The following is an 18,823-nucleotide window of genomic DNA, read 5'->3' on the forward strand; positions in this document are numbered from 1 at the left end:
GAATTACAACATGCATCATACTGATATGCAAAACTGAGCGCACACACACACACACACACACACACACACACACACACACACACACACACACACACACACACACACACACACATACACACACACACATCTGTGTGAATAAATAATTGAGCAAAACATACTAATACAAGATACATTACAGATTCACATGCATAATGTAGTGCTACAATAAAAGCTTGCTTAGACATAACTGTATATTCACCTACAATGCCATGCAAACCAGAATAAACAAAAAGAATAACACACATACATATCACTACCCAGGCAACATAAATTATAAAATAATCTGACAATGACATACACCAAACACCTACTTTAACTAATATCTATGTAAACATAATAAATAAATACACAAATATATACAGACACACATGAAACAGTATGCAAACTAATAAAACATAATTTCTGCATTAACTACTACAACCCTAGCAAAACTCAACAACCATCAAGTAAATAAATAAATAAAGCAGCAATACAAATATGCATGCATTTGAAGAAATCCATAAAAAACTACATCACACCAAACAAATGTGCAGGAAAGCAAGAAAATAAATAAATAAATATCATAGTTATAATTAAAAAATAATGGTACAAATACACAAAAATCCCCACAAAATTAGAATGAAAAAAAGACTTCCGGGCATGGGTTCTTTTCACTTTCCTCATAATCCTACCATGCTACCTACCAGTTCCCCACTTAGATACAACCACCATAATAAGTCTTGCTTTTCTCTACCTTTCCTCGTATTTGTTTAACCTCCAACAAAACCACTTCCATTACTACATCCATACCTACCCTCTAGAAGCTTACTGAACTCAGTTAGTTAACTCATCAGTGTCTTCCACATTTAGACCATCCTCCACTATTGACTTTATTACTTGCCACCACTGTTATCAAATCCATCACCTTCAGCAAGCCCTTCTATATCATTCTATTTTCACACTACCTTTCCTTTACTACTACCACAATTAGAAAGAGTCTACCAATTCTCACATTAGTTCACTGCTGTTAGCTTATAATAATAATGAGTGTGTTCTACATTTCTACACTCTCTTTTGATCTGAACACCTTATTAATGTCCAAAATGTCATTTATCTTAGGTCCTACTGATAATTTCCTTAATCATTCTGTATCAATATACCTTTGTACCCTTTTTAGTATCCTCAGCCTCAGTGGATAGTGCAGACACACCCACACACACACACGCACACACGCACACACACACACACACACACACACACACACACACACACACACACACACGCACACGCACACACATGCACACACACACACACACACACACACACACACACACACACACACACACACACACACACACACACACACACACACACACACACACACACACACACACACACACACACAGTCCAAACTCTACCTTGCCCTTCTATTTCACTATAACTATTATCATCTAGTTGAAATGTATATTCTCCTTTAATCCAGAACTCCACAAAGTACTTAACATTTTCACAATAAAGCTGTTGACGAAACACTATTTACCTACATTTGCAAAGAATCATTAGAAAATTATAATTTTTCACCTTTTTTTTGTTTCATTTCAGAGATATCCAGCTGAACCCTAGTCCACAATCATCTAACCTTATGCGCTGTTCCACTTGAATTCCTACTATGACCCAACAAAATATCTATGTTAAAGGTTTAACTGTGGCCTACATGTAAATAGCAACTACTAATGACAAATGTTCTGAATTGGAGGCATGGTCAGACATTCATTGTCGAAAGAGCTTGACCATCACCAAACTGTTGTTGAAGGACAATAGCTGGAGTTCACCCTGTATTATACATAATTATACAGATAATCATCCAGGTCAAAGACCTGGAAGTGTTGTGGTTACTTTAGATCCTGTAGTAAGCACTCCATTTTTTCCCATATAATCCTGGTCAGAATTTAGACTACAATTGACAATACTCTTGAATGGACCATCAATGAGATTCAACATTTCAATATGAGCAAAGTGCCTATAGTGACAATTTATATATCCCCATAGCATTCTCTCTTTTTTAAGAAACCCTGGATGAGTATAGACAGATGGTAAAGCAGATTCAGTAATAACAGTAAGTAGGCTAACGTCACAAATCTAATGGAAACAGTTAGAAAAAAACATGACGCTAGCTAAGAATAGCTATCTTTCACATTTTACAAACAAGCATGCTTAAGCAGCCCAAAAAATTTTAATAAGTCATCAAAAGAATTGGCGCAATCATACTTTTTGCATAATATTTACAAAATACAAACTAACATACTGACCGTTAATGAAATAAAGAACAGCATAACATCCACAGCACCACCTACAGCTAATTCTTTCAACAATATTTCTCCATATCCTTTTAAACCTCTAACACCATCCAAGTAAATCAGATACTGAAAAAAATACTGGAAATTATCCACTTCCATTACAACCACCAGTTCCATGTTTATACATCCCAAACTTTTCAGAGCAAGTGGTTACATTCATGATGATTCCATGAAATAATTTAATTGAACTCTGACCATTAACCTAATACTCCAAGCTCCAAACGCTCTCTGATTACATCATGCTCTAAGATAAGTATCCCCACCTCAGTCAATGAATACTGTCCAATAGTCAACACTTGCCCATAAGCCAAAGTACTTGAAAACACATGCGTATGGTCAAATATTTGTTTATGTATAAAAGTATGAAGTCTCTCAGCCAAACAACATGGAATCAGTAAGAACTAGAATCCATTAACTGTCTACCTTTTCACTTTTCAAACTTTTAACCATATGGTGAAGGGTTTATTACTTCAGCCATCTTCTTAAATCTTAATTATGCATTTAAAAACATTGATCTCCCTCGATTGTTTCAAAACAAGACAAAGTTGGATTCTCACATGAGGAGGGACAATGGTTCAGTAATTACTTATGCAATGTAATATTTGTTTCCTTTTCAACTGATTCCTTTTTCAAATACAGAATACTCTCCAAAGGTGTATCTCAAGGATCAGTCCTGGGCTCCCAGATGTTCTAACTGTTAGTTAACACCAAACTATATTACTTCACAGAAATTAACTGTAGTCTATATGCATATGATTTAGCAGTAACTGCAGCACAAACATCAGTTAACCTACCAAAGCATGCAGCTCTAGAAAGGCTTTGCACATATATGGAACTGGCTGGTAAAGTACAAACTTACAGTTGACACTCAAAAGTTCTCTGTGGTGTTCTTTGGTTCAGTCACAGATTGCACTCATTAAAATAATCTACAATCATTGACCCATCAAGTATTAAGTTTAAGTAAATCATACATTAAAAGTATTTAGGCATTATTCTTGTTCAGCATTTAATTTATTCTTTACCGTATACATCAAGCTACAAGTTCATAACTCTCCCACCTGTTAACCACTGAAGCAGATAACTTGACTGCAACATGTTCTCATCCATAGACTCATATATGTTCTTCATCTTACGTGCCTTTATTCACAACAGTCTTTCACTTTATAAAACATTAAACAAAAATAATGCAATTCATTACTTCTATTAACAGAAGAGTGCACCACTTGAATACAATACAAAACAATACAAAGGGCAAAGAGAAGAGAAGGCACAATTTCTACCGAATGAACTAGTTTGAAAACTGCTCATTGACAATTATTTTCATCAATAACAAAAAAAAAACTTTATCAGACATAGTCGCTATGAATTGAGAAGTCAGTCTGGACTTCAGTAACAAAGACATTCATGCACCGTATCCTACTCTAAAAAGCCATTCTATAAGGTTTCTCCAGCAGCATGGAACTTGGTCCCTGCTGCCATGGACCTCATCCTCTTCCACAGGTAGCTAAAGGACAGTGTGAGGGTCATTTCAAGTGCAAATGTCTTGACAATGCAGAATAACCACCTGACGGGCAGCCCTTCTTATTATAGCATTACTTACAGACCATGTGGTGAAAGATACAAAAACATATGCTTCCACCTTAAAGAAGCTTTTCACCTGCTTTACTGTTCAATTTGAAACTGCATGCATATAATTACCACTGTGTTACAACTGTTTTTTTACTTTGCTACTTGCTGTGTACTGCAGCTGGATTTATATACATTATCTAAATGTTTTTTTCTTAATGATTGAATGCTCATTGTGTATCTCTGTTGTTGCATTTTGGCATTTTCATTGTGGCTGAAAATTATCGATGGACCAAAAGACTGATCTGGTTTAAAAAGTAACTAAACAGATGCATAAATTTAAGTCTCCAAAGATTTCTACCAAGTCAGCCACAAAGCCAGGATATACGTCTGAATGTTGTCATGAGTCCTATACAAGTGAATTTCAAACACTGCTCATGCCCAGACATGAGCCTTTATACAGTGTCTGTTTGGCTGTTGATGGCATGGTTATGACACTTACAGACATCTGAGGGTTCTCTGTAATCCTTACTTGATACATCCAACAAGATGTTTGTAGTTTGTGCCATGATACCCAAAGTGATATTACTTAAGCAAGACTGACCTCTGGAGTTCATGCCTACATTAAACCATCTGCCTACAACAGCTGCAGCAGTGGCAGCAGGTGAGACCAATGACAATCATCAACAGCAGAATGGAGCATGGTTAGAGGATGTCCATAGGCAGCAATGGGTATAAAACTAGGCAATGTTGCCAAAACAACAACATACAGTCAACAACTTTAGGCTTGCTTTCTGGATTTGCTAGTCAGTGCATGATCTGGTTTCACTTTGCATCGGCTCAATACCACATGGGATGTTGGGAGGTGTGGATCATCATCATTTGCACAATGTACAAGACAGTAACATAAAGTTAGCATCGGTGCATTTGGGAAATGAGGTTGAAGGTGAGAGCAAAGGTCAGTAGATGCACAGGGGAAAGGAACAAAGAACCCAATATCAGCAAACGTTAATGAGTGAGGAGCATACATTAATCAGGTATGATGCTGTCTATAAGACTGCTAGAAGGAAAGATGGTGTTAACCATCATCTGCTCTATGACAAGGATAGGGATTCACTGTGTTTTCATCTTCTAGTGGCATTTTGTCTTGGGGGGAGGGGGTTAGGCACAAGCAGGATGCTCTTCATGAATACAGCAAGTTGTACTTTTTCTGGTCAGAGTATGCAGAGCTCATGACTTGAGGAAAGATGTACTACCATGGGAGTTGGGCCTGAATTGTTTGCCGATAAGGGGTACTAGTTGTGGAGAAGAGGAGACCTGTCCACCCACAGTGAGAAGTAATGGCTTTTGATAGCTTCAGCCATGACTGTTGAGTGTGTTCCTTTTGGTGGCTCTTGTATATGACCACACACTGCCTGCACCCTACTCCAACCACAGACAATATGGCCAGTCTGGGAAGATGTAATAGTAGTAGCAAATATATATAAGTTAGTGGTCAATGCAGCATTGCAAGTCGCCATAGCCCTCACCATATTTTCATGTAACTGGGCATCATCATCACAAATGCCAGATAAAACATCTACCAGCTCCACAAATAATTTTTTGGCAGCAGACTGTCTCCTGCATACCCACTGATTTATAGCCAATAATGCAAGTACTTCATTGGGCAACTGTGATGTCTGCTGACCTATGGGGGGCATTCTTACTGAGGAAGCAATGTGTACCACCAATCCCTAAGCTTCTCTCACAGTTAGGGTACTTTTGGGGTTCTCCACAAAAGGTGAGTCCTCCTATATTGGGAATGATGCGCACTCAGACAGTACACTACAGGAAGCATCGATATTCTGCCAAATATTCATCTTCTGTGGAGGGCTGTATTCCACCTAATAGTGAGGCAAGCACTACTGTCACCATATCTTCTGTCTGTGACACATCTCCAGATATCTGATTATCATCCTCAGACTCTGCAGAGGTAGACACATTATATCTTATTCACACTCAGCCATTTCTGTATGCTGGTCACCATCCCTTTCACCTGTGAATACATAAGATATTAGAAAGAAATTATTATAGTGAATGTTTTCTAATATGCTATATTGACTCCCTTGTGACTTGCAGGTCAGAGTTCTATATGCAGCCACTTGCTTGATGTACAACTAAACCTTAATTGTTTATGGCATTTTGTTGCATGCCTGATGTGACCAGGAAATAAAATTTGATTTGCACATATTTTTTAGAGATAAGATTGTTTTGAATGCAGTCACTAGTGGAAACCCTTGTTTACTACTGACTTGATCTATTACTCACTGAAGCAGGGATGGCTTAAGTCAGATCAATATCAACATGTACACCTTCAGTGGAGATTAATACTGATCCAGTCCCTTCGCCCATTGGTACAAGGAGATCTTCCACACTGGCCAGCCTGGCTGACCCTAAAGAAAAGGAGTTACTACCAGTATATACTTAGTAATCACAAAAACTGTTTCTTGATATAGAAAACAGAAGTTGTGCAGGTGAAGTTTGCTGAGATGTGCTTGTAGAGTTGGAATCTCATAGAGTTTGCTCTCCACAAGCAGTATAGCAGACACTGTCTTATTGTACTTGCCTTGTTCATCGACACAGTGTAATTTTACAAATCCCAACCTGTGTTTTTTATGTTTGAGTTGTAATTCCCATTGACTTTACTGGTTACATTAATTATGTATGTTTCTTCTAGATAGTGCTTTAGGTATTTTACCTGTTTGCATTAATGAAGTGGAATTTTGGTCCATTTATGAGATAACTTTAATCTTTATTTGTACACGTGTGTTTTGTGTGTGTGTGTGTGTGTGTGTGTGTGTGTATATGTGTGTGTGTGTGTGTGTGTGTGTGTGTGTGCGTGTGATATGTGGCTGCATTGTTAGTTAATTTTTTAAAACATTTTTGCACTGTGATGACTGCACTGTGATTAAAAAGTAATGAAATGAGTAATTGATTTTTTATAGATTAGTTACTTTTACAGCTATTTTTAGTTAGTTTAAATAGTGGTACATTTCAATAGTTTAGTAAGTTTTATGTTGAGATTTAATTATAAGGCATAGTATATTGTTTGTTTTGGGTTAGTGAAGTGAAGACAGTTAAAATCAGGTTCATTATTGCTGGTAGTTTCTCGTTGTGATTGACTATTTGTAGTAAATGTTTTATTTTATATTATGTTCTTTGATTTTAACATTTTCAGCATACACAGTGACACTGCAGCATTTGATTTTTTTTCGATACCTACTGCTTTCCACACAAGCCAAGGCACATTTCCTAGATGTTTTAATTCTTTACAGTTTCACTTTTACTTTATTTGCACTGCATCTGTTACCATTGTCTCCTGTCCTTGGGTGTTTTATGTTTTTAATGAGTTCAATAAGTAGGCTGTATGTTGTTTTTTGTTTTCCAAATGCATTTTATGTTGTAACATGCAGTTTCTAGTTATTTCCCTCAGTTTTGTAACTACTGCCATATAGATTCAGATGACAATGATTATGTGGTCTAAAAAAGTCTCACCTGTGAAATAAAAGCATTCCCATCTTCTGTACAGCCAGATTTACCTTCAGCTCCCTTAAGTATGTCTCTCTTTGGCAAACCTTGCCTAAGATTTTATAAGCACTCAGCCACTTGTGTTGCATGTTGGTTTGTGCACAGGTTTGGAATCCCACTATCACCTGTTAATACGACTATTCTATTGATCCAGCTAATCTGCAAAGTCCTGGCATGCCATGCTTCCTGTCTAGTCTTTCAGTGTAACAACTGACTACTGTAGCATCAGATTCCATTCAAGTTCTCATTGCCCACTGACTGTGCTAATGTGACCTTTTGACATTTTCTATAGCTATTATGGATTTTCTTTTTATCATTACATCCTTTAATGGGACTTTTTGTTTAATACCGTTTAGACATTTTGTACTTAACTGTAGCTGCACCAAAGCTTTTAAAATCAATTTTATTTGTGTTTTTTCCAAAGCTGTGTAGCACTTAGTGTGACTGTAATGATCCTACCTTATGCAGATTAGCCACCATCATGCCACTGACATCACTCTCCCCAATATTCAAATGGCCCCACTACCCTGTTCTACTTCTCTTCATCCAAGCTAAGTACACACAGCTTTCTGTTATGATTTCTTCTCTCTTGGCCCTTTTTACTATATTTTCAACATTGAATAGTTTTGTCATTTCCTGTGTTGAGCTTGTTTTTCTCTAACCATTTTTGGTTATCAAACTTTGTCTTTTCATATTCAGCATTTTTCTCCACTGTCATCTCCTGCACTGTTATTAAACTTGGCTTCCACTGTGTAAGATCAGACAATAATTTCTGAGAAACTACTCTGGATATCACAGCCAAGTGAGACATTGACATTCACCTCAGCATCACATATCAGAAACATTTTTTTTTGCAGGGACAACCCCCACCAACCCCCTGACTTCCCCTGACTGTGGAAGCCTCCCATACCCCCTAAACATGTAGAGGCCAACTCTGTCAATTTTACAGCTTAGACAACACTGAGGAAGTGTGAAACTCTCCAAATAAACATACAGCAGTTTTGAGAATTCACAGCTTTTTCTAACTAACATGAGCAAATATGTGATTTCCAAAGATCTTCTGTGTAAAGAAATATGTCTACTGCAAATGCATATCTGCTTGATTGAAGTAGTAAATAAAGCGTTTCTCTCTTATACATGACTGCCTCCATTATTCCTCTCATAACTGTTCCCACAAATATACTGATGCTCCATTGTCATACCAGTTTTCCCTCTTTATTGTCTAGAGCCTCACTAATTCCCTCTCCATTTGGCACCATAGCTCTTTACTGAATACTTGTACTACACTCACATCAACCATTATCTACAGTTTGATTCCCTCTGTGGTTTGTAAGACTCTGCCTTTTAATTGCACCTTTTTTACTTTTGCATTAGTGTTGAAGTCTCATATTTTATCCCCTCAACCAATGAAGAAGAGCTTCCATTTTACAGAAAATGTTTTCCTAACTGCTGCACCAATTGAGTATCCTTTGCTGACTAATATACAATCTTCTTCTCAGTTATTGCCTGAACTATTCATGCCTTCTCCACCTCTCATTGATGTGCCTTTATCTCCACAAACATTGTCTGTTTCTGATGTTCTTTCCTTTGAACTCATCGGAGCATCTTTTTTCTTCTTTCTGCTTAGTCCTTCACTAAAGTGTTCATGGTTTCATCCACCACTTAACTACCATGTCACATCCACATGAGCCACCACTGTTGTCTCTCCTATAAGACTATCTTTATTCCAGCATCTTGCACATGTTTTATATTATATCATTGGCTCCATATTTTACCATCTAGTTGCTCAGTAAAACACCTTCTTTCCCTTGTGCCCATATGCTAATCCCCACCTAAGAAAAGCTTCCAAATGGCCAACCTTTCCTTGAGATAACAATAGTTTGTTATATTTTGGTTTAAAAATGACCAAGATTTAAACATTTCTTACCTCTAACATACCCAGGTCTCATACACTCTACTGACCACCTTCTGATATAATCCTTTTAACTTGGAGTGTTTTTTTCTTTTTCCAAGTATTGGCCTTGAGCAATACAAAAAGACTTGCATGTATGCGTTTCTTTTTTTCTTCCCCCAAATCTCTTTGGTTTTGAAGATTCAAACCTTCTGCTTTAAATCTTTGATATCTGTTGACTGCTTCAACACCCCTCACCTCCTCTTTTACCCTTTTTTTCACTGGCTGTTCGTACATTGCACAGTGATTGTATTGAAATCCCAACTGCCACTAATGTTGCACTGCTTGCAAACACCCTTAAACTCTAAAACTTTTGTGAGGTTAGGCTTGCTATTTGTATACAGTACCAAGTATTTACTTCTAATGTGTAAAAGATTCAGTATTTGAAAAAGTAATAACTGAGGGCAAAGCACTTAATCCATGGCTTTCCAAGATGGCTGCACAGTGATCAACAACTTAACTTCAGCTCTTCCCGTGTGAAAAAAAAAAAAAGAAACTGAAAGACAATGGCCAGGAACTCTGTCACTTTTAGTAAATTCAGTTAGTAGCTAGAAAGTACACTGCCTGGACTCCAGCAAAGACAAACTAAGAGAGCCTGAAACAAAAGCAAATAGAAAAGGTGAAGAGAAAATGCTGACTGGGAAGAATCCTGCAACTGTTTAGCAAAAAATAGTTCAAGCTTCAACTCTGATACAAGGTATGGTTTCCAGTAATCTAGAGTAATAAAAAATAATAAATATGCCAAAGGTGCTCAGAGCTGATCAAAATAAGCAAATCACTGAAGGAGTATATTGACATATAAAACAAAAGGCTGGAAAATGGAAGCTTTAAACATATATTCTGATGAGTTGATAAAACTGCAAAAATCAGTGGTCAAAATGAAGAAATGTCAGGCTGAGTGTAAGATTGCTCTAGAAGAGATGTTTCAAAAATGGTAGAATTAGGGGACATAGGAAAATCTGAGATTTTCTGATCTACCAGAAAAACTGGAAGGAACAAACTGTATTAATTTTGTGAAGGCACAAGTAAGCAACTGCACTAGTATTATAGAGCAGGATTTGTTAAATGAAAGGGCACATCATGTGTATGCTCCAAATCCTGCCATGACAAAGCAGCCAAGAGTTGTATAAATTAAGATGAAATCCTACCAGTGGAAAATGTTGATCCTGATAAAACTGGGGCAGAAGGGAAACATATTATAAGTTAGAGACAGCAGAGTGTTTGTGGAAAATTCTTAGTCACTGTACACCTGGCAGAAGAGAAGCACATTTCTTCTATCAATTAAGGAATGTTGAGAAGCAGGTATGAGATTCAAGCTGTTGTATCCAGCTCTCATCAAAATACTTTTTTCCTGGAGGATCAAAGTAATTTTTGATGCAGAATAGGTTATGGAGGAAATACAAACATTTGTCCAACCAAAAGTTAGCCATCAAACAGAAGGGAATTCTGGTTTTCATTCTGCTGATAATAAAGCTCATGCAAGCTGGCGTTGCCAGTGAAACCTTTTCTATTGTTTCAAAGAGAAATGCTTGAGAGACAGAGAAAGGCAAAGGAGTTGACTAGAAGAATGAGGAGTCTCTTGGAATCTTGGAATTGAACCAGAGTCTACTGTATGGAGGTGTAAATGAATGGGAAGAAGACCACCAACACATAAATTAGTTAATAGTGAAATTAGTGAATAAATGTGAGATTACAAAGCATCAATCACATTTGTGAAATACGCCTGCACAAGCTAAAGTGTATAGAACGGACTTCTGTTGACTTTGTTAAATTTGTGGGGAATTGACAGGCATTTCCTTCACTTCATGTCATTAATATTTGAAAGAATACTGAGTGGAAGAGAAGAGGAACAGGGTAGTCATAAGTAAAACAATTTCTGTTCTTAAGAGTATTTTTATAAAACTTTTCATGATGGAAATTGCATGCCGTTTAGTAACATTTTCAATTATTTTTGCATGGTGATAAGGATAATAAAGTAAACAGATGCCTTTTTTTTTTTTTTTTTTTTTCTTATTTTTTTTAGTATTAATAAATATAGGAATTACATTGAGAAAAGAGTGAAAAAAAGACCAGAATTATTGAGGTGGAGGATGGGGTACAAAACTACACAGATCATAATATATAGAGAGCTGATGTGTTTGTTCTTACTTTTGCGTAAGTAAATATCTGGATTAAGACCCTTGGCTTAATCTAATAACAAGTGCTAAGTGGAAACAAGTAAATAAGAGGACACTGAATGTTATGACAGGTTTTTTCCTTTAGCAATAAATGTTTCATCATGCCTTTGGAAGCCTTCAACTGAGGGCTACATTTTTTCTAAGGTTTCATTGTTAACAAGCTGATTAGAGGGCAAAACAAAAAAGCCAAAATGTTGTTTTTTTCTTTCAAGGCTAAGGGTTAATGTCTTCTGAATGCATGAACATTATTTTTCACATCTGGTAGGGTAAGAAAGATAGAAACAGAATTGACAACAAATAGTGTAAGTAGGAGCACAGGCAGTAGCAGAAATCTTTGCATGGATAACCTTGTGTTTACAGCTCTCCATTTGGGATAATTCTTCCTATTAGGAAAGTTAAACTTTATTATTTGAAATTGCACATAGATCTGTGTGTATGTGTGTGTGTTGTTTATTAAGTTAACAGGTTATGGGGGTGTTTCGGGGAGTGTGTTTGTTTTTTTTTTTTGTTTTTTTTGCTTGAGGGTTTTCATTAAAACAAAAGGTATTTTAAAATGTGACATAGGTTCAAATAGAGATGCCAAGAAAAAATATATAAAAGATCAACCTGCCAAATACTAGTGGGAGTATGTATCACAAAAGCTGGAAATATACATTTTAAAAAGCTGTCATATATAATAGGTGGGAATAAGGTATAGACAAAAAGGAAAAAAAAATATTTAATTGTATTAAGAAATAAAGAGTGCAAATAGCAATGCTGTAGGAGACACATTTGGAAGAAAAACTAAACATGTATATTTGAGAACAAAAGGATTTCAGTATGAATATTCAGTGGAATAACAATGACAAAGGATAAGGGGAGTACTTATATGAATTTCAAGAGGAGATCCAATAGCGATAGCAGAGGAAAAAAGATAATAATGGCCACTTTGTGATAGTAAAAAGCTATTGTCAGTGGATGAGGATTACACGGGCATGTATTTATATTCCACCTAAAACTGCTAGTATGGAATTCAAGAAAATTTGTGGAGAAACAATTAGCTTTCATAAGGGAATATTACTTATAAGTGTAGACTGGAATTTGATTTGCAACAGTTCCTGGGGGACCTAGTGGGGAAAATATAACAAAAGAGTGTAGAATTCTGAAGAAACTTATAATAATATTTGGCATGGAAGGTGTGAATTCAGAAATAGAGAGAATTTGCATATTATTCCACAAGGTAAATAACTGGGCTAGAACAGACAGAAATTATATTTCAAAGGAACATATGGATTTAATTGAGTGCTTTGACACACATCCAATAACTATTTCAATTCATGTGCCAATGATAACTAAGTTAAAAATGCGGCTAATAAAGTAAAAATGAGACACTGGTGCTTCCCCACCTATATGTTCAAGCAGGAATTTAAGGAATGAGTAGTGGAAATTATTGAAGATAGAAAGTATTTCAGATGTTATACCTAGTGAGCAGGATAAAATTAAAATAGAGTTTAAACATTGGGTAGAAATAAAATAAAAATAGATATTGTTAAGAAGTAATGAGAATTAATTAGAATGTATGACAATGATTAAAGTATTGGAGAATAACAGGAATCTCACAGAATAAGAAGAAGTGCAAATGCAGAGATAAAATAAGGGAGTACCTAGATGCCATGTTTTTTTTTTTATTGGTTTTGTTTTTTGATAACTCCAGAGCACAAAAAAATTAGCACAATGACTTAGGCAAAAGGAAGCAGAAAATGTTGTTGTTAAGCTTCGGGAGCCTATAATAAGAGTTAACTAGAGATTCTGTAGAAGTATTAGAGATATTTACGAAGCTTTTATGAAAATTTATATACAGCAGAGAAATTGGAAAATCAAGAAAAAAGTAAAACTAGAAGTATTTATAAAGGACTTAAATATGCCAAGGTTAGAGGCATATGAGGCATAATGATTAACAATTAAGATAGGAAGAGATAAGATAAAAATGGTGATGTATAACCAATCTGAAGTAAAGTCTCTTCAGGAATTAGGATCTATATTAGTTTACCAAAAGTTCTTTTCAGCTAACACCTTTCTGTTGACCCCTATTCAGCAAAAATCACTTCTGCGATTAGCTGAATTTACTAAGGGCAAGGAAGTAGTTGGCCAACCACACAACTTTGCCCTTTCCCCCACTGTAGTGTGATCTTGGAGTTGGCATATATAGTTGGGGGGAGTGTGGAGGTGAAGCTCTCCAGTTGGGTGGGTTTGATTTAAGTGGTTCTGGGTTTCATCCTGTTGTGTGGCAATTATTTTCTTGTAAGTCCCAAAGTAACTATTTACCTAAATCTCACTAATAATTAGAACAAATTCGTTAGAAATATTTACATCCCATTTACCAATGTTCATTTAACCCAGGTTTATGTAATGCCCCCAAACTAATGATCCGCAATCTTTCCTTTTGACCTAAGATATTATGCTTAGAAATATATGACACGCTCTCTCCCTTAACTACATCAGTACCTACAAAAATAAATTGTGTAGCCTTATGTTCTAATGTATGTTTATATAAAGCACTTGTTCGCCGCCAATTAATATCACTCAAATGAACAGATATTCATTGTTTTAAAGGTCTTGATGTTTGACCCACATAAAATGCACTGCACTGGTAAACTGCCATATATATTACCCATCCAGTATTACATGTGATTAAATATCTGATATTAAAAACTTTTGACGTATTAATGGAAGCAATTTCACTCTAGAAATCCTTTTACAATGAATATAATTACCACAAAATGTACTACCTCTTAACACATCCTCATTGTTAATAGAATTATAATTACCACTTTTTTAATAACTAGAAAGGTACTCGCCTCTGGTTTTACCTTTCTGTTAAACAAAATGGCAGTAGTCATCAAGATTTTGCCCAAAGAATGCATCAGTCTTTAAAAGATGCCAATGCTTATTAATTACTTCTCAAATTTTGAATGTGGTTGATCCATATGTAGCAATTAATAATGGGTTTAATCCTTGCTCACTAGATCTTATTTTCCTGTTTGCAGATTTTAGTAATTCATCTCTTGAATAGTTAGTTGCTGTGGTATGTGCCTGCTTTATTATTTTCCCTTTTAATAAACCTGGTTTCCATTTTAGCTGCCACTAATTCAAATAATTCAATGGAACTGCAAATACGTCTCAACCTTAAAAATTGTGATGTAGGTATACTTTGAATTATATGGCTTGGATGGCAACTAGAGGCGTCTAACATATAATTTTTTCTAAAAGGCTTATGATAAAACATGTAGCCATAATACCATCACTAACTTCATTACATTTACATCTAAAAAATCAATGTTAAACAAATAAATCACCCACAAATTTAATACTGAAAGTATTAGTATTTATATATTTATCAAATTCCTTCCATGTGTCCCCAGGACCCATCCAAACACACCAACAGACATAAAGACAATGTCTCCACCTATTTAAATACCTTTTAAATGGATTATTTTAATCATAAATCAGATACACTTTGAGATACCCCATAAAAGGTTTTGCATGCATTGAGGCAAAAGTAGTGCCCATAGCAGTACCTTTAACTTGAAGTTACCAATCACTTTTATATGTAAATGCATTATGTTCAAGTACCAAGCCTAACAGCTTCAATAAAAATTCCATATGTGCATCCAAGGCACCTCAACCAGTATTTCACTGATAGTAACCCCCATTCATGAGGGATACTAGTATATAATTATTGCATATCTAGTATACTTAAATACAAATTTTTTGAGGCCTGTGCATCATTCATAAGTCTCAAAAATTCAATGGTACCTTTTATTTGTGCTCTTACGAAATCTAAAAGGGGCTTGATTTGAGACTCCAAGTATACGGGCAAAGGCTCAAAAAGAAAACCACACCCAGAAACTATAGGTCTTCATGGAGGGTTAATTCTAGATTTATGAATCTTGGGTAAAATATACAACCATTGTGGTTTGGGATCTTCTACTAACAGATGTTGAAAAATTGTCTCAGATATCAGGCCATCATTCTTTGCTTCAGTCAAAAATCTGTCAACTAATTTTTTTAAATCTTTACCCGAGTCAAACAGCAATTTATAACATGATACCACATCATTTAATTGTTTCATAGCCTTATTATTATAATCACCGGACTCCCAAAGGAATACTGCACCCCCTTTGTCAGCATTAACTACAACAGCATGTTCATTACTTTTCAAATTTCATAAAGCTTGTTTTTTATCCAATTTATTGCCAAAATTTCTAAAAATAGAATTCTGACTTACATGTAAATCACATATCACCTATTGATCAAATTTCTTGACTGTTGGGTGGTACAAGGCTGAAACATAGATTTTTTTAAACTTAGAAGATGTATCAGCAGTAATATTATTCATATCTTGCCTTTGACTGCAATAAAACTTTAAATTTAAATTTCGACAGAACCACTTAATATCCAAACTGCAGAATATTTTGAGACATAAAAGGATGGAATAAATCCTAATCCTGTATTTGAAGCATTCATCTCATCAGTAGAAAATGTAAATGAGTGCAAATTAACAACTGACTGATCTTCATTTAAATCAGAATAAGTCAACTGATCAGCCTTATTCACAAATTCAGCCCTGCTTTCCGTTTCTTGGATCTCTATTTCTGCATAATTTTCATGAACACTTCTTCCACAGTACTTTCTCTTATGCTTATGTCCTGCTCTTCTTAGGGGCACCTCTTATTTTATATAAAAGAGTGGAAAGAGGAACATAGCAAAAATGAAAAAGGGGAAACATAGAAGGAATAACTCAAGAGGGATGTGCTGGAGGTATGGGAGGGGTACTATATATATATATATATATATATATATATATATATATATATATATATATATATATATATTGCAGATAAATGTTCCTGATCATGACATTATCCCACAGTACAAAGTAATGAGTGGTTTAAGATAATGAGGTATGTCACAGTCTGCAAAATGGGCATGAATTAGGTATCACAATTATGCAAACTTAACTGCTGATGACTCCATTTTTCCTTTTCTGAGTGTAGGAACATTTTAGATTTATTAGCTTTGTTCATGCATATGAGGACAGCTTGTGTCAGCGCCATTCAGCACAGTGTATCCACAGCTACCCAGGGAATAGTTGTGTGAATCTCCTGACATACGCTCCTACGTATTACTGCAATTCATAGAGATAAGTAGAACCCAATCTAATTTGCATACAAAACACATAAATAAGCCTGAATTTATGCAAATAAGTTTAAGAACATGATATTAAGTTGTGATCACTTCAGATAGGTGGCAAATAGGTAGGGAAACCACATACTTTATCAAGTAAGATAAAAATAGCAATAATGTTAGAAATTATTAAGAAAGGGTTCATATTAATTTTATAGGACAATGATTAGAAGGATAATTGTTTCTTTAATTGATGTGATGGTCAGATGTAGTTGATTCACGTTATGAGTGTCATTTATAAATGGGCTTTCATGGCAGCAGCACTGGACATATATGGGGAAGTAGTCATATTAAAGAACAGGTCCACACTGCACTCTCCAGAGATAAATAATGTTCCTTAGTGTGTCCTGATAATATCCCAGGATGATTCATAAATAGCTTGAAACATAATCTGCCAGGATCACTGGAATTTCTATTCAACCATAGCCTCCAGCAGGCTTTGTCCTTATTGAATGGAAGACTGCAACAATCATCCCTCTACACAAAGGTGGACCATCAACAGACAGATGGAACTATAGACCCATAATAATAACTAGTCTTATATGCAAGGTCATGGAAAGAATTATTATGGACCTGATAAAGTCACAGGAAATCTTGCCAGTTCAGTTTTGTCAAGCCTACTAAACTTGGTGGACTTCTTTGAGAAGGTCACTACAACCATAGCCAAGGGCAAACTGGTACATACTTCCTACCTAAACTTGGCAAAGGCATTTGACACAATACCTCACTCAGGTATTATAGACAAGCTCACAAATTTAAGCATAAATCCCTATGTCATCTAATGGATAGCCAAATGGTTCACAAATAGGATACATGAAGTCAGGGTGAGGAAATCTACCTCTACAAAGAGGCTTGTCACTAATGGTGTCCCACAGGGCTCATTGCTGGCACCTCTCTTGTTTGGAATATACCCCACTGAAGTCAAGGCAAATGTAGATGGCCTTTGGCTGATGAAATTTGCTCACTACTGAAAGTTGGGTGCAATCACTGAATTCCCCAGTGATGTAGATATCCTCCATAATGTTCTGACACAGACAACTGGTCAGATGGAAATGGTCAGAATCTTCCCAGGTCTGTGCCTGTAGGATTACCTGAATCAGTTGATTATGGTATTGCAGCAAATCAACATCCAATTCACTTGACAGTCCCTCCCCTGCTCCAGATCACATGCCTTCACCTACTCTTTCTGTAGGAGATGTCGCATATGACACATTTGACTTTGACCTACTTTGATTCAGGCTAGTCATTTCAATTTCTTACAATATGAAATGCAGAATTTGACTTCTATACCCTGATTTCAATATATAATTTAACATGGATTGCATTAATAAATAAATGTATGTATAACAATACCTGTGTGCACAATATAATATAGTATTAAGATCATAGGATGCATTTCATTTCAATAATGGGAATACTTACAATTAAAATATTTGGAAAGAAGGTTGTAGGACATAACATTCAAATTGCATTGATTTATACCATTAATAACCCATCCATTAAAAAGAGTTTCAGTCTAGCAATGGTACAGCTGACAATTACCCAGAACATAAAACAAATATTACACATGATTACCTTGGCATCTACACTAGCACTGCTGCCACTTCCCCCTCAGCACTGCAGAACTGAAACTGCATTATAAAATTTGTTATTGTAAATATTGATTGGATTATATTTGTTTCCTTTCCCCTGGGATCTCTGCTGAGAAAGGTACCCCTGACCAGTCTGACTTTCACTGTAAACAAATGTCAGTAATAAATAAATAAATAACTAATAAATAAATAACTGACAGTTTATTTCTGAGGACACAAGTTGTGTCTGACAAACTGAAAAAATCTGATGTGTAGTACTGTAAGAGAAAACAGCAGATCACTTCTAATATGTAAACTGAGGAAAACTGCATAATAAAAAACAGCATTTGATACATTTCCATTCAACTGCAAAGTATGAATTCATGTTCA

This window comes from Protopterus annectens, chromosome 6.part0 (assembly GCF_019279795.1).
Source record: "Protopterus annectens isolate FY-2018-M chromosome 6.part0, PAN1.0, whole genome shotgun sequence".
NCBI lineage: Eukaryota > Metazoa > Chordata > Ceratodontiformes > Protopteridae > Protopterus > Protopterus annectens.